The sequence below is a fragment of the Cervus canadensis genome, chromosome 1, assembly GCF_019320065.1.
Source record: "Cervus canadensis isolate Bull #8, Minnesota chromosome 1, ASM1932006v1, whole genome shotgun sequence".
Taxonomy (NCBI): Eukaryota; Metazoa; Chordata; class Mammalia; order Artiodactyla; family Cervidae; genus Cervus; species Cervus canadensis.
The window spans coordinates 65716773-65738648 of NC_057386.1; the positions used below are offsets into that span (position 1 = coordinate 65716773).

The 21876-nt window shown below is 42.5% G+C and overlaps 1 protein-coding gene across 4 annotated transcripts in view; it reads left to right on the forward strand.

The window, feature by feature from the left end:
- The window catches only part of SH3D19 (SH3 domain containing 19), a 196786-nt gene that overhangs the window by 11429 nt on the left and 163481 nt on the right, over positions 1-21876 (forward strand). The window lies entirely within an intron of this gene.

Genomic DNA, 21876 nt, shown 5'->3' on the forward strand with positions numbered 1-21876 from the left:
CCTCATGAGGAGTGTCCCTCAGCACACTAGCTCCATGGAGATAACAAGTTATCTGGAGATCATGAGGGAGTTTGTGTTAGTCAGTTGAGGTATAACTCTTGCCAGTGGAAGGTGTGGTTTGTAAGTTAAATTCATTTGGAATAAGGAGTGGTAGTTCAAGTTTTAAAATGTGCAGACTTGTATTTGAATATTACTCTTAATCAGATGCTTAGTAATGTGAAATGCCTAATATCACAAACATTTTATCTTTTTATGCTGATCTATTCCTGTTTCTCCTTTCTTCTTGAGGTATTCAACTGGAAAACATGGTATGGTGTTTCTTACACTTCTATAGCAATGCGTTAAACTTTAAAATCGTGCTTCTCAAACTTTAATGTGCCTACAAATCCCTTGGAGATCTTGTAAAACTGCCGATCTTGATTTCATAGGCTCGGGGTGGAGCCTGGGATCCTGCCTTTCTAACAGACTGTAGATGCTGCTGCTGCTGCTGCTGGTGCCTGGGTTACACGTTGAGTAACAAGGCCCTCAGTTACTTCTGCCTCAGTACTGGGATTCTCAGTGCTGACTGGTCATTGGAATTAACTGAGGAGTTTTCTACAGGATGTGTGCTCGCCCTCCACTCAGATTTCCTAATTAAGTACTTTTGGGATAGCTGGAGAGCTGGAGTTTTAATTAGAGTTCTATGTGAGCTGAGACTCACTGGCTTCGTCTCCTGTTTAAAAATGTTGAGTGGTTTCACTGTGCTTTCTTGGAATTTGGACTGTAATTTTTTGAACATGTATTTATTATTATTTTTTACATAATGAGTTTAATTAATTGGTTTATGACCTTGGCTGTGCTGGGTCTTTGTTGCTGCACGCGGTTCTTTCTGATTGTGGCGAGCAGGGCTACTTTCTAGTCACAGTACTTGGACTTCTCATTGCAGTGGCTACTCTTGCTCTGGAGCACAAGCTCTAGGGTGTGCGGGCTTCCGTAGTTTTGGCACGTGGGCTTAGTAGGTGCGGTTGTTGGGCCTACTGCACAGGCTCAGTAGTTGTGGCATGTGGGCTTTGTTGCCCCATGAAATGTGGGATTTTCCCAGACCAGGGATCCAACCAGCCCCCTGAATCGCAACACGGGTTCTTAACCACTGGACCACCAGGGAAGCCCTAAACTGTAATTTAAAACAAAAATTTGTTTGGCTGCACCAGGTGTTAGTTGCATGGGATATGGGATCTTTAGTTGTGGCATGTGAACTCTTAGTTTGGATCTGTGGATCTAATTCCCTGACCAGGGATTGAACCTGGGCCCCCTGCCTGGAGTCTTAGCCAATGGAGCACCAAGGAAGTCCCTGTAATGTGTTTCCATCATAAGTAATTTATGTTGTGTTGCCTTTCAGTCAAACAATAAGTGGAATCTACCATGCATTTTATACATGGACTATGTACAGTCCCTGTGTTATCCATGGGGCTTCCCTGGTGACTCAGATGGTAAAGAATCTGCCTGTAATGCAGGAGATCTGGGTTCAGTCCCTGGGTCAGGAAGACCCCTTGGAGAAGGGAATGGCTACCTACTCCAGTATTCTTGCCTGGAGAATTCCATTGACAGAGGAGCCTGGCAGACTACAATCCATGGGGTCACAAAGAATCAGGCACAACTGAGTGACTAACACTTTGTATTATCCATAGCTTAAGAAGACTCCTGGAGAAGGAAATCGCAACCCACTCTATTTTGCCTAGAGAATCCTGTGGACAGAGGAGCCTGGACGGCTGCTGTCCATAGGGTCGCACAGAGTTGGACACGACTGAAGAGACTTAGCATCGGCAGCAGCAAGAAGACTCCACATAAAGAATGATGTAAGGGCCTATCATTGAAGTAACTGGAAAGTAATGTGTGTGATAGTTATGTTCTTTCAGATTGTAAGAAATAGTGGCCTGTTTGTCTAACCTCAGTTGATGGGAGGCTTATTATAAGGATATACCAGTGAAAGACACAGGAAGTAGCGTCAGAAATCATTTGGAAATATAGCAAATAGTTCATTTGGAAATACAGCAAAAAGTTATTTGGAAACACAGCAAATAGTTTCCCCAGAGAACATTCCTTTGTAAGTTGGGAAGATTGTTATTCCTTATGTTACTGTCACCACTGTCATCATTTTGGTGACTCAGTTTACCTCTGTCTCATTCCATAGCTCTAAACTTACTGAATAAATGATTCTTGTTTTTCCTGTAGTCAGCCTCCCCAAGGAAGAGCCTCTAAGTAGGTTGTCCAGCTAGGGTCCTGCACAGAGTGTCCCGTTGGGGCAGAAGCTAATGACAAACTACAGATAGGTACTTTTAAGGAGGAGGACGGTAGGGTCTTGTGGTACTCACCTGGCCACCTGCATTTGAGAATTGAGAATGGTCTGCAGCTGCTTCTGTTGGAACAGCACAGTGAATTCAGCCCTTAGCACAGCAGTTACTGCTGCCCGTTACTACTTGGCGCCCTGTTACCAGGCAGCGAGTCCTGCTCTGCCATTGGTGAGTGCCCCACCGGCCCCGCCCACCGGCACCCAACTGTCAGGGAGCCCCTGGTAGGGTCCTGCTCCGCCATTGGTGAGTGCCCCACCGGCCCCGCCCACCGGCACCCAACTGTCAGGGAGCCCCTGGTAGGGTCCTGCTCCGCCATTGGTGAGTGCCCCACTGGGCCCCGCCCACCGGCACCCAACTGTCAGGGAGCCCCGGGTAGGGTCCTGCTCTGCCATTGGTGAGTGCCCCACTGGGCCCCACCCACCAGCACCCAACTGTCAGGGAGCCCCGGGTAGGGTCCTGCTCTGCCATTGGTGAGTGCCCCACTGGCCCCGCCCGCTGGCACCCAACTGTCAGGGAGCCGCGGGTAGGGTCCTGCTCTGCCATTGGTGAGTGCCCCACTGGGCCCCGCCCACCAGCACCCAACTGTCAGGGAGCCCCGAGTAGGGTCCTGCTCTGCCAATAAGCACAGCAGCGTGTCCTACCTACAAGCAGCCGGTGGTTAAGGAGCTACGGTTAGTGAAGGAAATTAGACAACCGTGGAGCGGTGGTGGTGAGGTGGAGAGTGAGGTAAGAGATGGATCCCGGCCTTCTCCCTGAGGCCCTCCAGCTGACTGGCCGTGGGCCAGCAGGTGAGCTGGGGGCCCAGAGTGGGCTTAGCGCTGTGTCCTGTAGGGCTCAGAGCCCTCACCGCGGCCACCAACTCGGCTCGGCCCAGGCCTCGAGACAGTGGTGAGCCTCTCCACTACCCCTGTCTCTGCGACCTAAAGGCACTGGCAGTTTGCCTGGGTCACAGTCCGTGGGACCTGTTTTTGGGTGGCTTAAGGAACCTGAGGGCTAGTAGGTTGCGCGCCTGGCTACCTCGGAGATGAAAGCTTTCAGTGACTTTGGGGTTCTTAGGGCGTGAGCCACCCATCTCCTTTTGTGAACCTTTCTCTGTTCCAGACGCCAATGTTTTAGTGTTATTTGGCCTCACTGTATTGGTCACTTAGACTTGCATTGCTCGGTATCATTGTCAGATGAGACTTTGGGCTTGGGGTGCATTCTGAGGTTAGCTATGAGGGTGAGAAGGTACAACCGGCAGATTCCATGCATGACCTGAACATCCTTTCGTTATTGAGTAGCATGGGGAAAGATGTATTTTGTTCATTGTTAGAGCCTCGTAAACCACAAGGGTGCCTGGCACACATGTTCAATGCATAGTTGTCAAATAGAACACAAATAGAAAATGTTTTCAATGATTTAAGGTTGTCTTTATTGTTCATTTGATTACATTTTATTCTAACCCGGATCCTTGTGTACACCGCAATGGTGAGGGAATATCTACTCTACGAGTGTTTTGTAGAGTGTGAAACAGCACACTCCCAAGACTGCAAGAAGTTTTCTTGTTGCATTTTTAGTAGTGATGAGGACATGTGTTGCCGCTTGGTGTCATCACTATGGCTGGCGCCAGGCTCTGGGCTGAGGGGGGCAGCAAGTGGATATGAAGCTTGGCAATCAGGGTCCTTCCTGACGGCCTCTCTCGAGGGTCCCCATGGCCCTGTGGCGGCGGGTGCTCCTCTGGGAGGTGAGCCGCCCCAGAGCACCGCCACCCTGGGTCCCAGTCACCTCTGCTCTGAGAAGTCGAGTGTAGATTTGGATGTTTGGCCAAGGAAAGGAGGCTGCTTTTCAGGTAAAGAGGGAGACACTGGGAAGATGGGAGCCGCTGTTACTTATAGCAGTTACTGCCTCTTAAAAAGCTCCAAACCCCTTATCTGTGGAATGGGAGGAAGGTGGATGTTAAGGATGTTTCTGAGGAGGGAGGGACCAGCTGATGATGGATGGGATGTCGGCAGCGCAGCCAGGGCCAAGTCCAAGGATGCTGACCTGTCCTGACTTGGGAAAAGAAGCTTCCAGTTGGCAACTTCCCCTGGAGAGGGGAAATGATACACAAGGTTGAGTATTAAATCTTAATTAGAGCACGTTTGCTCTTCATGTTAAGTAGTATGGTGAGTATTCACGTAGCACTGGGAACAAGCCTTTCAGTAGCTCCTTGAGCACATGAATTGTGTAAACCTTGAGGACCATAATTTGGTACTGATCACCTCATAGGTTTCGGATGAATGTTTAATAAAGGTAATGAAAAATTAGGGGTTTTAAGTGCAATAGTCTTTAATTCTTTGCTTTTTTCATTGAAAATGAGATTTCTTGTAAGTAGGTTTTTAAAAGTACCAACTTTTTAGCATGTCTGAACAAAACATTTTATTGATCAATCAGTAACTAATTTAGTGCTAAAGTATGCCAGGAACTCATGTAACTAACACAGAAAGTTAGGTTCTGTTTTCAAGACGAGAACAATGAGGCAGAGAGAAGTAGAGATGGAGTTTGAACCCCTGCAGTCTTTTTTCTCCTTGAGTTTTTAAATTTATATACATAAGTTTACACACATAAGGTTGACTTCTTTTGGGTACAGTTTTGTGAGCTTTAATACAGGTGTGGATTTATGTAATCACCTCCACAGTCAGAATACAGAAGTTTCATCACCTTGAAATTCCTGTGCTTCCTGTTGCAGTCACATCTTCCCTATGCCCTGTAACTCCTGATCTGTTCCATGTCTTTGTAATTTTGCCTTTTAATGGAATCATTTCATCCTGCACAATGTGGAGACTCATTCATGTTATTTTGCTGCTGAATAGTACTCTATGAATGCCCCACAGTTTGTTCATCCACTTATCTGATGAGGGATATTTAGGTGATTTTCAGGTTTTGGTGTTTGTGAATCAGCTGCTCTAAACATACAGATTTTTGCATAAACATAAGTTTTTATCTCTCTAGTTTTAAGTACCTAGACATTGTTTTGATGGGTCATATGGTAAGTGTATGCTTAACTTTATAAGAAACTGCCAGAGTGTTTTCAGAGTTGTGTTAAACCATCAGCAATGGATGAGAGTTCCAGTTGCTCTACATCCTGATCAGCCTTTGGTATTGTCAGGTTTTTCGCTTTGGCTTTTGTTTTAGTCTTTCTGATAAATGTGATATTTTCTTGTGGCTTTAATTTGAATTTCCTTAATGTATAATGATGTTGAGCATCTTTTCATGTGGTTAATTGCCATCCATTATAGCATCTTTGGTGAAGAATGTCAAATCTTTGCACATTTTAAAATTTGTTTGTTTCCCTTTCCTTCTACCTAGCTAGTTAGTGCCAGCAGTTGCCATTTCTGTCACTCTCAAAAAATAAAATAAAATAAAATAAATTTGTTTGTTTTGTTTGTTTCCATATGACCAAATTTTACAGTTGTTTATATATTTTGCATTCAATTATTTTGCCGGATGTAAGATATGAAAATATTTCTCCGGGTCTGCCGTTTACTTTTTCATTCTGTTAGCAGTGTCTGTAGCTCTTTGAACTTCCTGAATACAGTTGATTTGATGTCTTTGTGCTGTGCTGTGCTTCGTTGCTTAGTCGTGTCCGACTCTTTGCGGCCCCGTGGACTGTAGCCCGCCAGGCTCCTCTGTCCATGGGGATTCTCCATGCAAGAATCCTGAAATGGGTTTCCATGCCCTCCTCCAGGGGATCTTCCCAACCCAGGGATCAAACCCAGGTTTTCCACACTGCAGGCAGATTCTTTACTGCCTGAGCCACCAGGGAAACTCTAGTAAGTCCAATATCTGGGCTTTCACAGAACTGTTTATGTTGATTAGTTTTTTTTCTGTGCATGTGCCTCATAATTTTATGTTGAAAACTGGACATTTTGAATATTACAGTATTACAACTCTAGAATCAGATTCTTCTTCCTCCCTAGGGTTTATTATTGCTGTTATTATAATTGTTTTTACTTGTCTAGTAATTTTTCTGAACTAATTTTGTAAATGTATAATTTTTGTGTGTCGTGTGACACTGAAGTCTCCGTTTCGTTAGCTTAGTGGACAGCTAGTGATTAGACAGTTTTCCTTAAATGTCTAGAACAACAAAAAAACCCCACCAAAAAACCTCTCGGTCATTGCAGGGGGGCTCTGTGTGTGTATCACAGCATACCTTCAAGTAGTGTACAGTTTACCTTAGCCTTCACTTTCTGCTTGTGCAGAGCTTGTAGGTCAGTCACAGATGAGAGCTTAGGGCCATCTCAGGTCCTTCTGAGCTTGCACTCACCCTGAGAATGCACACGGACTTTCAGATTCCCGGGAATATGTGGGAGCTTTTCAAAGGCCTTATTCCCCAAAGCATCTCATCCTCTAGCCTTTCCTCCCAGTTTCTTTGGTTAGTCTGTTTGCCGCAACTATTATCCGTTGACTCATGCAGCAGCAACTAATATATTTATTTGTCTGTAAATGACTTCAATAAGCTTTCTCCAGCTAGCCACTTTTCAGGGTTTGGAGAGTTTTGAGTTAGGCAAGATAAAGGCAAGTATTCTGTGCTGGCCTTCTGAGGTGCCTCCAGACAAGTCAAAACAAATCATTACAATTCTTTGTGAATGAAGTCTTTTCTGCTCCCTCTGGTACTAGTACTGGTACCAGGCAGACAGGTTGTTATTTTCAAGGCTACCACTGAGCTGGAGAATGGGGGATGAGACCATAGTTAGTTAAAATGCCACAAAGCTTGCTAGCCAACCAAAACTCACCTTGTTTTTCTTGATTGTTTCATTGTACTTAAATGCATCAAGTGGTTGCTGCAAACTTTTGGTTAGTTTATAGAGTTCAAAAAAAGGTGATTCTGCCAGTTTCCATTTTCCAGTTTTCCATTGCTTTCCTGGAGAACAGAATTTTGAAGTTCTTTACTCTGCCATTGTCACTGATGGCACTCAAGTATGGATTTAAAAGTAACTAAGATTGTCGGTCTTTTTATGAGCAAAGTGACCAAGTTTTTCCCAATAAAATACTGAAAGAGAGGTGTGGATAGGATAGTCTTACTCATTTTGAAGTGTTTGTACATCCTACAGTAGCATTATCACGGTATATGAAGAGCATCGCTCATCCAGTTGCAGTGCTGGGGTCAAGACCCTTTTTCATTTAAACCCTGCATGGGCAGCTTGCTTATTTTAGTTCCAGGCCCAGACACCCCCTAGCCTGCTGTTGCTTTTAAAAACCTGATTTTCAAGGAATATCTGGTCAGGAGAATCCATATTCCTCTTTTGTTTTTTAAAGAATGACTCAGAGAAAGTAGCTTTGTTACTATGTTCTGATATAAATCAAGCATTGTTAGCACTGGGGAGGGGAATTGAGGGCATGGAGTGTCACTTTATACACTTCTGTATTGAGTTTCCTCCGATGAGTATTACTGTGAAAGTTAAAAGAAAGGGACAATAAATTAAAAATACCATGTGAAATAATTGCTGACCTAGTGTATTTGTTGCTCATGTTATGGTATTTTTTTTTTTAACCTGTTTTGCCTTAAGATGAGCTACTGCAATGGCAAATGCTGTCATGTTGATAAAAGAAATGATTGATGAGTGTTAGAGAAAGTGATAGTAGGAAAGAAGTATATAATTGTGTTTCCTCTGAAGATCATTTTTCAAACACTGGCTAATTTATCGTTTGTTCACCTATTCCATCTTATGACATTCATTGTTTTTATGAAAGCTATAATCATTTAAAATGCAAATCCTTATAAGCACACTGTTGAAAACTGTTTAACAAATTCAAAACCTACCCTTGTGTTCTCTACCCTTTTTCCTGTGTGTTTCATCTCCAAGTTGTGACCCAACAGAGTCTATTCCAGAAAAATGGATTCAGGAGACCTGCATTCTAACATTCAACTTGCCACCAGCCAGCTGTATGCCCTTGATTTAATCTCTCTGGGTCTCCGATCCCTCATTGACAATATGAACAATTTAGACCAGGAATCTGAAAACTGTATTTCTGTGGTCCAAATCTGGCTCACTTCTTGTTTTTGTAAATAAAGTTTTATTGGGACACAGTCATGCTTATTCATTTGTATATTGTTTGTGGCTGCTTTTGTGCCATATCTGCAGAGCTGAGTATTTGTAACAGGGTCAGTGTGGCCTGTGAGCCTAAAGTATGTACTTTTTATCCCTTAAAAGAAAAGTTTGCTGACTCCAGACTATCAATTTTTCCTTCAGGTTAAATTTTTTTTTTTTTTTTTTAATATTTGGATGCTTGGGCCAATTATTTCTTTTTTCCCATTAGATTGCTTCTTAGGAGATCACTAGAAAAATTCAGCTGGAGGAGGGGAAATACAGATCATACATTGTTATTTGTTAGACACCTATATCCATCATACATCTGGCATATTTTGTTACTGCTGTGGTTACAAAGTGTAACCACAGTGAGCTGTAGCTCAGTCTCACTTGTCTTCTTCATTCTGGGATCCTGGCTGTAGGCGTAACCCCTTGCTGGGGAAAGGAGCAATGAACAAATCATGTGCCAGCTTTTAAAACTTCTCAGAAGTAGGTGTGTATTACTTCTACTCACATTGGCCAGCTGGATGTTAGTGGTGCAGGGAAGGGTAATCCTTCTCTAGGAGGCCCTGCAAGTCACCTGGTACCTTGAGTGGGTGGATCATCTTTTTGCACGGAGAGCTGGGAAACACTGGGAACAACATCATCTACTATAGCTTCTTTAAAGTTTCCCTAATGTGAGCAAACTAAAACTAATGGCAGAAACTTGCTTTTAGAATTCTTTGTGTGTTACGTTTTTAATGAATGCTCTGCAACTAACAGGTAACTAGAAATTGGCCTGTTGAGCTCTTAGAACATATTCTAATTCTACTTACTTATTTAACAAATGCTCATTGTAAGAATGTAATATCTGTTTGGATTTCTTTTTATAGACTCTTGATGTCTTTAACTTATAATTCTCACCCCTACAAGTTACTGAAGCCAGAAACCTGGGTGAAATTCTTAAACTTCCTGCCTTACCATAATTACTTCTGTCTAACCAGGCAGTTACCAGAGTCTATTGAATACATCCTCTCTACAGCCCTGACTCAGTCCTCCTCCCTCCTACTACCATCCTGGACCAAGCATCTCTCACCATTCCCAACAGCCTTATAACTAACTAGGCTTTCTACCTCCTGTAATTCATTCTGTATACAGTGACCAAAGTGATTTTTCTAAAATGCGAACTGATCATGTTATTCCTCTGTATTAAAACCTCTGTGTCTTATCTACTCCTTAAAGCTCAGATTTCTTAACATGGCCTTGAACCTTTTCTTTCTTTTTTTCCTAGGAATTCCCAAGTCAGTCCTGTTATACTTAGCTTACATTCTTGACTGGAAAATATAATCTTTCTTGAATGATTTTTCTCGACCGTGTCTTATGAACTCACATAGTATTTGGTAGTATATGCCCTTTCTTGGGAGGGCTTGGCTAAGCTAGATGGGCTCCCGAAGAAAGGCTGATTGATACTGGTTTTGTTTTACTTTCACTGAGACCTGTTTTTAGAAGTTTAAAATGTGCCCATTTTGGAACTTGTCATTTATTGCTCCTCTTTTCAGTGAGCTAACATATTTTTCCTTATGATACCAACTCAGCAGCTTCTGGACAAAAGGAATATGAAACAAATGCATCTTAAAAAAAATACTATCTCCTCTGGGTCTTTCATGTTAGGTCTCTGTTTCAGAAATAAAAATAGCCTCATCGAACTCATAGTGGGTTAGGAGAAATTCATATACTTGCCTTTGAAGATACTCTAGTGATTTTAAATTTTCACGCCAGAATGTTTTCATTATTTAAAATTCACTGACACAAAATTTCTTTGATCAACCAACTGCTTGCTATCCTTTCTTTTTATCTAGCCTAGTTATATGGAACTCTTAACAGAAGAAATCAGAAGTCTTAACTCTGAAGCTTTGCAGCTGTTCTAACCATAGATTTCTGTTATCTTACACTAATTTAAAAAAGTAAGCTTAATTGAAGGAAAAAAAGCAAGATTAAAAGAAACTGTTTATCTGTATAAACATTTAAAAAGGAGTCAAAGGTAAATTGACCACATCTTTAAGCAAGAGGAGAACATGTAAAGGGTAATGGTGATGAGCACAGTGGGTACATGGGAATTTGAACTTTCTGTGTTAGATATATCTGTAACATTTGGATTTTTTTTTTAAATAAGTATTGGGGAAAAGGTTTTTTGTAAGAAAGATTTTTATTTTTAAATGAAGAGAGTTACTTGGTTTCCTTCTATTTAGGGAGCGAGCAATCATCTTAATCAGGGTTAGAACAGGCTGCTTTATGATTACTTACACTAGAGATTTCAGGAAAATAGGGATTCTTGACCATCTTGAAATTTTGTGAAAAAATGTGTTTGAGGTTGAGTGCTTTTTTGGGATGCAGGGTTAGAGCAACATGGGGAAGATGATACACAATTCAAACAGATTCTTCTGGTTTTATTTCTCTAGTCCTGCCCTCTCTGAGCTTCAGACTGCTTACTCAGCATCTCTACTTGTATATCTAATAGACATCTCAAATCTAATATGTATGTATTAGTTTCTCATAGCTATAACAAATTGCTATTGATACAGATTTAATGGCTTCAAACAGCATGGATTTATTGTCCTACAGTTCCGGAGGTCAGTTCAATGGGCTAAAATCAAGTTTGGTAGGGCTGCATTTTATCTCTAGACCTAGGGGAGAATCATATTTGCCCTTTCTAAACTTCCATAGGCCAGCGGCACTCCTTAGCTTGTGGCCCCTTGCTCCATCCTCAAAGCCAGCAGCATAGCATCTTTGTTCCTTTCTTTTTTCAGCTTCCATCTTTCTGCATAGTCTCATAAACATCTCTGACTCTCCTGCATTCCTCTTTAAAAAGATCTGTGATTATATTGAGGCCCACCCCCCCCCCCCGCCCCCCGGATAATCCAGGATATTCTCCATATCTCAAACTACTTAAGTTAATCATATGTGAAGAGTTGCTTTTACCAGGTAATGTAACATATTCAAAGGCTGGGGAATTTGACAGGGACATCCTTGGGGGCCATCACTGGATTTGATAGCCCAGCAAATCTATTCCTCCTCCAGCCTTCCTCATTTCCTTTAATAGCATGGCCATCCTCAAACCAGTAACCTAGCAGCCATTCTTGATTTCTGTTTTCAAATCTATATCTTTCCCATTCTCCTATCCCAGTTACCACCCTCACTCCCACCACCCACATCCAATCCATTGAAACACATTTGAACCCACTCAAAATATTTTCTCAGTTCTGCCACACAACTGCATCTAGAAACTGTCCACTTCTCACTAATTTCCACTGAAATCAGGATGCCTTCAGCATTTTGGAGCCTTAGCCCTTCATCCTATTCTTTTTACCCCTGGGTGTTAATTACCATTGTTAGTTATGGTATGAGGCAGTGTGGGCTAGGTGTCAGAAGAGTGGCACCAAGAGTCCCAGGAATATACCTTAGTCACTTTATTGCAACCACAGGAAGATGGCAAGTGAAGACGCACATGGTAGAAGACACTGTGGAGAGAATTTGGGTTGGTTGAGGATAATTATCCTGGAAGCAGTTCAAATTTCCCATGAAAGATTTCAGTCTTTTTTTATTCTCATGACAGTGAACATTTCCTCTCTATTGTTTGTATGGAATAAAATTAATCTAATCTCTGTTTATTTTAAATGACTCCTTTCCTTCCTCTCCTTCCTGAAGAAGGAACGTGTTTAACAAAATTCTCAGGCTACTGATTCCCAGTAAATGACCTGTACATAGTCAAAATTGGTGTAGAGACTAGCTTCAGAATGAAGCCAAGTGTCTAAAAAGATTAAATACCCATTGTTGAAATAATATAAAAATATAACTTCCACATTTTATTGTTCTGAATTTTTTCTCTGGAATACTCCCGTATGTTGTGGGAGACTTTACAGTTTAATGAAATAAAGGAAAAAAGTAGGTGATTACTTGAAATAGTCTGTTTTATACAAATAAAAGATCTAGAAATAATTATATTTCCTCACTTTTAAGGAAAAAATTGTGGTTGGATTTTTAGCAGCTTTAGTATATATAGTTTTATATGTTCAGTGTGACCTTAGCAAAACCAACCTTAATTAAAATTCCTCAAGATAAGAAAATGAAAATTGGAGCATATTAAATCAGATATTCCAAGGAATAAAGTGTTCTGCAAATTAAAATAAAATTTTAAGGCAGAAAGGCTATTGAAACTCCCATCCAAAATAAAGTATAAAGATGTTCCTATTAATTTTCTCTGCATTTGGTCAGTGGTGGCATGGACTAAATTCATTACTAGTAAGCATGACATTTTAGCTTTGTGAATACAAATGTTTACTGATTTATTGTCCTCATAGTGTGTTTCCAGGTGCTGTACTCATATATTGGGTTAAGCTTTATATTTTGTGTTTTAGCAGTGGAAACAGAAAATATATGTAGTTTGAGCCTTTTCTTGGAATACAATCACAAGGATTATATAGAAGATCCTAGAAAGCCCAAATAAACCCCAGGCTAGTTGCTTGTTAGAGCAGGGAGAAAACTTCCCTATTCATTTGTTTAAAAAATAGCTTTACTGAGATATAATTCACATACCATGTATTTAACCCATTGCTTTTTAGTTTTTAAAACCGTTTCCTAGGGTCCCTTAGTGTATTTTTTCAGATATTCACTACCTCCTTTTCTAATCAACAGATTGATTGGGTTGAGGTGTACAAGAGAAGGGTAGACCAAGTACAGAGGACAGATATAAGGCCTTGAGGAGGAAAAAGAAGAAAGGAATGGGAAGAACATTGCTCTGGGTAAGAGGGAAAACAAGTAATAAGGTAGGTATCTTAGTGATGAATTATAAAGTAGATGTTAAAAAACTTAGACTTATGCCTTCACCACTTTGATTATTGGGGCCTTATTGTAAGTGTGGAGCCAATAGAGAATAGGGAAAAGTAAAAACAGCCACAAGCCACAGCCTCAGAGAATCGAACCTTCCTTACTGATGTTCTAGTCCTGTAGCGCTTTGCTGTTTTGCTGGTTAGCTCATTGGTATTGATTCTCATTCTCTCTGCTTGTCTCGTTCTGCTCCCATCCACCTATCCTGTCTACCATCCTAGCTCCCTCATGGTCTCTGCAGACTACCGTGAACAGTAATGTGGAATCTTCTTCTGTTCTGTGATCATCCCCCTGCTCTCAGCCCTCGATGCCCTCTTATCCTACTGAGAATTCAATTCAGAGTCCTCCCTGCAGCTACCAGGTCGCTACCGCCCCCTGCTCTGAGTTTCCAGCCATCCCCCACCCCCACCCTCAAAAGTGACCTCTGTTCTAACACTCGGGCAGCATCCTCACACCTCAGAGCCCTTGTGCTTGCTGTTCTGTCTACCCAGGTATTTGTTTTGCTTTTCTCCTTCATATGGCCTCTGTAAATGTCACCTCCTTAGAGAAACTTGCCTGGCCACCCTACCTAAAGTGGAATCCCCCACCCTCATACTTTATCTGCTGCTTACATGTTATTTTCCTTTGTCAGATTTTCTTGTACTTGACATTATAATAAACATTTACAGTTGGCCCTCTGTAAGCTGAGGTTTTTGCATCCGTGGGGTTGATTGAATCCATGAATGTGGAACCACAGGTATGGAGGGTCAACTTACTGTGCCATTTTCTGTAAGGAACTTGAGCATCTGTAGATTTTGGTATCTGTGGAGGCCCTGGAACAAACCCCAAGTGAAGACAGAGGGAGGACTATAGTTTGCGTTTACTTATTGTCTCTCTTGCCCACTGGAATGTCAACTCCTTCAAGGCAGGCTTGGTGTGTTACAGGTGCTGCGGTATCCTCAGTACCTGGAACATGGTGGGCACTTAATGTTGTTGATTGCACACTGACTTACTGTAGGGCTCATGTTCGGACTTCCCAAGAGAAGGATTCTGCTGTGTTGTCCAGTATTTAGTCCGTCTATGGTTAAGATGCTAGGTCTTCTGCCCCACTAACCTCTGGGCAGCTCTGAAGTCAGATGCTCATCCCTAGCAAGTCCAATCTGTAGTGATCAGGACAGTGAGGTCATGTGGTCTTCTTCTGTGGATATCCCTTTCTTCTCACTTGAATGGCCTGGTCTCTCCAAGATTCTGTGTTTCAACTCTTGATTCATGAGAACAATTTTGTCAGACCACCATGCTGTGGAGCAGTTGCTTCCAGAGGGTCTGGAGGAATGTTTGGAAGCAGTGTTTTGGCTTTCGTCACCTTTTTTATGTCCCCTTGCTGTGTGGCCCTGGCCCGTGTATGTGTTTTCTCTTCTTATTTGTTCTCCCATTCTTGATTTTCGTCTGTCTTTTCTCCTCCATTTTCCTTTCTAGCCACGCTTTTGTCTTGCGTGTTCTTTTCTCTCGGCTACCATTTTGCTTTGTCCTCTGAATCATTCCAGAACTTGCTTAGCTTGAATGACTGTCTCTGAGAAACATTTCAATCTCCCTGTTTTGTGTACTCTTTGCTCCTTTGTGCCTTATAGCTGGAGAGAGGTAAGAAAGAATGGGACTGAAACATTCTTTCCTTCCTCCTTTTACTTAACCAGTATTTGAAAAGCTGCTTTGTGTAAGACATTGTTCCAAGTTCTGGGCTATCTCCACAAACAAAACACCCTAGTTCTTAGTTGGTGAGACAAAGAGATTGTGTATTTATTTATCATTCATTTATTCATTCCCTCATTCAACAAATACTTCTTTTTTTTTTTTTTTAAGTATATATCTAGGAACAATCTGAATAAGAGCTGTAGATTAGAGAATTTTCTTTTTAGGTCAGATTTTTATTTTTATTTTTTTCAATTTATTTATTTTAAATTTGAAGGATAATTACTTTACAATATTGTGATTTTTTTTTGCCATACATCAACATGAATTGGCCACAGGTATACATGTGTCCAGATTTCCCTGATAGCTCAGTTGGTAAAGAATCCGTCTGCAATGCAGGAGACCCCGGTTCAATCCCTGGGTTGGAAAGATCCACTGCAGAAGGGATAGGCTACACACTCCAGTATTCTTGAGCTTCCCTTGTGGCTCAGCTGGTAAAGACTCTACCTGCAATGTGGGAGACCTGGGTTCAATCCCTAGGTTGGGAAGATCTCTGGAGAAGGGAAAGGCTACCCATGCCAGTATTCTGGCTTAGAGAATTCCATGGACTATACCCATGGGGTCACAAAGAGTCAGACATGGTTGAGCGACTTTCACTTTCATACTTGTGTCCTGGAGAGGGAAATGGCAACCCACCTCAGTGTTCTTGCCTGGAGGATCTCATGGACAGAGGAACCTGACAGGCTACAGTCCATGGGGTTGCAAAGAGTTGGACACAACTTAAGAACTAAACAATAATACATGTGTCCCTCCTATTCTGAACCCCCCTTCTACATCCCTCCCCATCCCATCCCTCTGCGTTGTCCCAGAGAACTGGCTTTGGGCGCCCTGCTTCATGCACTGAACTTGCCCTAGTCATCCATTTTACATACGGTAATGTATGTTTCAGTGCTATTCTCTTCAGTGCTATTCTATTATCCCACCCTCACCTCTCCCACTGAGTCCAAAAGTCTGTCCTTTATGTTTGTGTCTCTTTTTCTGCCCTGCATGTAGGATCATCAGTGCCATCTTTCTAAATTCCCTATATGTATGTTAATATACAGTATTTTTCTTTCTCTTTATGACTTACTTCACTCTGTATAATAAGCTCCAGGTTCATCCACCTGATTTGAACTGACTCAAATGCATTCCTTTTTATAACTGAGTAATAGTCCATTGTGTCTATGTACCACAACTTCCTTATCCATTCATCTGCCAGTGGACAGCTAACAGATAGTTCTTGAGACTTGAATATAGTGATTAACAAAAACAAAAATTCCTACTCTCCTGAACCTCTCTACTTTTTGGTAAGACAGACGTACATTTAGACAATTATACAAATGAACGTTAAGTTACACCTGTGTTGAGTCTGATCAAGGAGAGCTCTGGAGTTCGAGACTATATTGGGGGGATTGTTCTCATCAGGAGAGCTGGGAACAGCTTCCTTGAGGAAGTGAAGACTGAATTGAGATCTGAAGGCACAGAAAGAGTTAACTTGGCAAAGACAGCAGAGAAGTGGAAATGGCAGATATGAAAGTCCAGTGCTTAGGAGGGGCTTCTGAAGCATTTGAGGACGTTGAGCGTGCAGAGAGCAGTCCAGGTGAGGATGAATGAGGCTGAAGAGGCAGACTGGGGTCAGACCCAGCAGGCTTTTTATGTCTGGAAAGGGACTTGGGTCCTTGTTTTCTGAGCAGTAGGGTGCCTTTGATGTGTGCTAATGCCTCAGTTGTAGAGAAGCCGCCTGCCAATGCAGAAGGCATGGGTTCCATCCCTCGGTTGGCAAGGTCCCTGAAGAAGGAAATGTTAACACACTCCAGTATTGTTGCCTGGAAAATCACATACTATACAGGGGAGCCTGATGGGCTATAGTGCATGGAGTTGCAAAGGGTCAGACATGATTTAACGACTAAGCAATAACAACAACAAACAGGGGAAAGGGGAGAAGAGCATTTTAAAAATCTTTTAAAACACTAGTCTGAAATTTAGGGAGAGCAAATGCAGTTGAGCATAGGTATGAGTGGTGAGCAGTGGCTGCGTGGTGCTGGAGCAGCCAGCGGCCGAGAGGAGATACCCCACGTCCAAGGTCAGGAGCAGCGGCCGTGAGGAGATAGCCCACGTCCAACGTCAGAGAAACCCCAGTAAGACGGTAGGTACTGGAGTGGCTGTGAGCAGATACTCCATGTCTACGGGCAAAGGAGAAGCCCCAACAAGATGGTAGGAGGGGCGAATTTGCGTTTAGAATCAAACCCCGTTCCCGCCAGAGATGCTCAGAGGGCTCAAACAAACCTTGTGTGCACCGGGACCCAGGGACCCCGCAGAGACTGAGACAGAATGGTGAGCGTCTCCTGTGGAGGACCGGGTCGGCAGTGGTCTGCCGCAGGGACAGGGGCTCTGGGTGTGGGTATGGCATAAGTCCTCTTGGAGGAAGTTGCCATTAACCCCACCATCGAGCTGCCAGGACTTACACAGGACCAGGAAATACACTCTTGGAGGGCACAACAGAATCTTGTGTACCAGGACCCAGGAGAAAGGAGCAGTGACCCCACAGGAGACTTGTCTGTGGGTGTCGGGGAGCCTCCGGTGAAGGCATGAATCGGTGGTGGCCTGCTGCAGGGTTGGGGGCACGGACTTTAGCGGTGCATACATGGGATCTTTTGAGGGAGGTCGCCGTTATCTTCATTACCTCCACCATAGTTTGGCCCAGGTAAATAGCAGGGAGGGAACACAGCTCCACCCATCAACAGAAAATTGGATTAAAGATTTACTGAGCAGGGCCCATCAGAACAAGATCCAGTTTCCCCCTCAGCCAGTCTATCCCATCAGAAAACTTCCATAAGCCTCTTATCCTTCTCCATCAGAGGGCAGACAGGCTGAAAACTACAATCACAGAAAACTAACCAAGCTAATCACATGGACCACAGCCTTGTCTAACTCAATGAAACTATGAGCCATATTGGCCTGTGTAGGGCCACCCAAGATGGACAGGTCATGGTGGAGAGTTCTGACAAAACATGGTCCACTGGAGAAGGGAATGGCAAACCACTTCAGTATTCCTGCCTTAAGAACCGCATGAACAGTATGAAAAAGCAAAAAGATAGGACACTGAAAGATGAAAGATGAACTCCCCAGGTCAGTAGGTGCCCAATATGCTACTGGAGATCAGTGGAGAAGTAACTCCAGAAAGAATGAAGAGACGGAGACAAAGCAAAAACAACACCCAGTTGTGGATGTGACTGGTGATGGAAGCAAGGTCCGATGCTGTAAAGAGCAATATTGCATAGGAACCTGGAATGTTAGGTCCATGAATCAAGGCAAATTGGAAGTGGTCAAACAGGAGATGGCAAGAGTGAACTTGGACATTTTAGGAATCAGTGAACTAAAATGGACTGGAATGGGTGAATTTAACTCAGATGACCATTATATCTACTACTGTGGGCAGGAATCCCTTAGAAGAAATGGAGTAGCCATCATAGTCAACAAGAGAGTCTGAAGTGCAGTACTTGGAAAAACGACAGAATGATCTCTCTTCGTTTCCACAGCTAACCATTCAATATCAGGGTAATCCAAGTCTATGCTTCAACCAGTAATGCTGAAGAAGCTGAAGTTGAATGGTTCTACAAAGACCTACAAGACCTTCTAGAATTAACACCCAAATAAGATGTCCTTTTTATTATAGGGGACTGGAATGCAAAAGTAGGAAGTCAAGAAACACCCGGAGTAACAGGGAAATTTGGCCTTGGAGTACAGAATGAAGCAGGGCAAAGGCTAATAGAGTTCTGCCAAGAGAACGCACTGGTCATAGCAAACACTCTCTTCCAACAACACAAGAGAAGACCCTACACATGGACATCACTAGGTAGCCAACACCGAAATCAGATTGATTATATTCTTTGCAGCCAAAGATGGAGAAGCTGTATACAGTCAGGAAAAACAAGACTGGGAGCTGACTGTGGCTCAGATCATGAACTCCTTATTGCCAAATTCAGACTTAAATTGAAGAACCACTAAACCATTCAGGTATGACATAAATCAAATCCCTTAGGACTATACAGTGGAAGTGAGAAATAGATTTAAGGGATTAGATCTGATAGACAGAGTGCCTGATGAAATATGGATGGAGGTTCATGACATTGTACAGGAGACAGTGATCAAGAACATCCCTAAGAAAAAGAAATGCAAAAAAGCAAAATGGCTGTCTGAGGAGGCCTTACAAATAGCTGTGAAAAGAAGAGAAGCCAAAAGCAAAGGAGAAAAGGAAAGATATACCCATTTGAATGCAGAGTTTCAAAGAATAGCAAGGAGAGATAAGAAAGCCTTCCTCAGAGATCAATGCGAAGAAATAGAGGAAAACAATAGAATGGGAAAGACTAGAGATCTCTTCAAGAAAATTAGAGATACCAAGGGAACATTTTATGCAAAGATGGGCTTAATAAAGGACAGAAATGGTATGGACCTAACAGAAGCAGAAGATATTAAGAAGAGGTGGCAAGAATACACAGAAGAACTGTACAAATAAGATCTTCACAACCCAGATGATTACGATGGTGTGATCACTCACCTAGAGCCAGACATCCTGGAAAGTGAAGTCAACTGGGCCTTAGGCAGCATCACTCTGAACAAAGCTAGTGGAGGTAATGGAATTCCAGTACAGCTGTTTCAAATCCTAAAAGATGATGCTGTGAAAGTGCCACACTCAATATGCCAGCAAATTTGGAAAACTCAGCAGTGGCCACAGGACTGGAAAAGGTTAGTTTTCATTCCAATCCCAAAGAAAGGCAATGCCAAAGAATGCTCAAATTACCGCACGATTGCACTCATCTCACATGCTAGTAAAGTAAACGCTCAAAATTCTCCAAGTCAGGCTTCAACAATACATGAACTGAGAACTTCCAGATGTTCAAGCTGGTTTTAGAAAAGGCAGAGGAACCAGAGATCAAGTTGCTAACATCTGCTGGATCATCAAAAAAGCAACAGAGTTCCAGAAAAACATCTATTTCTGCTTTATTGACTATGCCAAAGCCTTTGTGTGGTTCACAATAAACTGTGGAAAATTCTGAAAGAGATGGGAATACCAGACCACCTGACCTGCCTCTTGAGAAACCTGTATGCAGGTCAGGAAGCAACATTTAGAACTGGACATGAAACCACAGACTTGTTCCAAATAGGAAAAGGAGTACGTCAAGGTTGTATATTGTTACCATGCTTATTTAACTTACATGCAGAGTGCATCATGAGAAACGCTTGGCTGGATGAAGCACAAGCTGGAATCAAGATTGCTGGGAGAAATATCAATAACCTCAGATATGCAGATGACACCACCCTTATGGCAGAAAGGGAAGAAGAACTAAAGAATCTCTTGATGAAAGTGAAAGAGGAGAGTGAAAAAGTTGGCTTAAAACTCAGCATTCAGAAAAGTAAGATCATGGCATCTGGTCCCATCACTTCATGGCAGATAGATGGGGAAACAGTGGAAACAGTGACAGACTTTATATTGGGGGACTCCAAAATCACTGCAGATGGTGATTGCAGCTTACTCCTTAGAAGAAAAGTTATGACCAACCTAGACAGTATATTAAAAAGCAGAGACATTATTTTGCCAACAAAGGTCTGTCTAGTTAAGGCTATGGTTTTTCCAGTAGTCATGTATGGATGTGAGAGTTTTACTACAAAGAAAGCTGAGTGCCAAAGAATTGATGGTTTGAACTGTGGTGTTGGAGAAGACTCTTGAGAGTCCCTTGGACTGCAAAGAGATCCAACCACTCCATCCTAAAGGAAATCAGTCCTGAATGTTCATTGGAATGACTGATGTTGAAGCTGAAGCTCCAATACTTTGGCCACCTGATGTGAAGAGCTGACTCATTTGACAAGACCCTGATGTTGGGAAAGATGGAAGGCAGGAGGAGAAGGGGAGTACAGAGGATGAGATGGTTGGATGGCATCACCAACTCAATGAACATGAGTTTGAGTCAACTCCAGGACTTGGTGATGGACGGGGAGGCCTGGCGTGCTGCAGTCCATGGAGTCTCAAAGAGTCAGACACGACTCAATGACTGAACTGAACTGATAGGTATGAGTGAAGAAAGGACATGGGAATGGTATTAGGAGGCTAAAGTGGAGGTCCAGCGCAGAGGCGAGGTTGCGGGTTAGCAAGAGTTTTAACTTTTCAAGCCTACCTCACTTCCTTTTTAAAAAAATATTATTTGGCTGCATGACATGCAGAATCTTAAGCTTCGCCAACGAGGGATCAAGCCTGTACCCCTGCAGTTGAAGTGCAGAATTGTAACCTTTGGATTGCCAGGGAAGTCCAAATCCCTCTCACCTCCTATTAAATGTATTTATCCAAAAACATTGTTTTTGAAAGTTGACTTACCATGAAGTCAACAAAACTTACATTCATTCAATGAGAAATGAAAGATGATTGAAATAGAAAAGAGTATGAGTAGAATTATCCTAGATAGTACAGGAGAAAGATAATGACTGAAATCCAGTATAAAACGTAGCTCTGAGCTCCTCGAAGCCTAAGCAGGAAAGGAAATAGTATAGGTGTCGTGATTATTGAACAAAAAATAGCATGTGGACTTCCCTGGTGGTCCAGTGGTTGAGAAGTTGCCTGCCAGTACAGCGGGCAACGGGTTCAATCTCTGATCCTGGAAAATTCCATATACCATGGGGCAGCTAAGCCCACGTGCCAGTTAAGCCCACGTGCCATCACTACTGAGCCTGCGCACTTAGAGCCTGTGCGCTGCACAAGAGACGCCACTGCAGTGAGAAACCCGGCACCACAACTAGAGACAGCACAGTCATAAATTTAAAAAAGTAAAAAGAAACTTGCTAGTTAGCAAGAGAAATAATGTTTTCCTTATAAATATTTAAAGTAGTTTGTTATAGAAGTAACAGTAACCTGGTTAGGTCCAGATTCTTGAAACCCA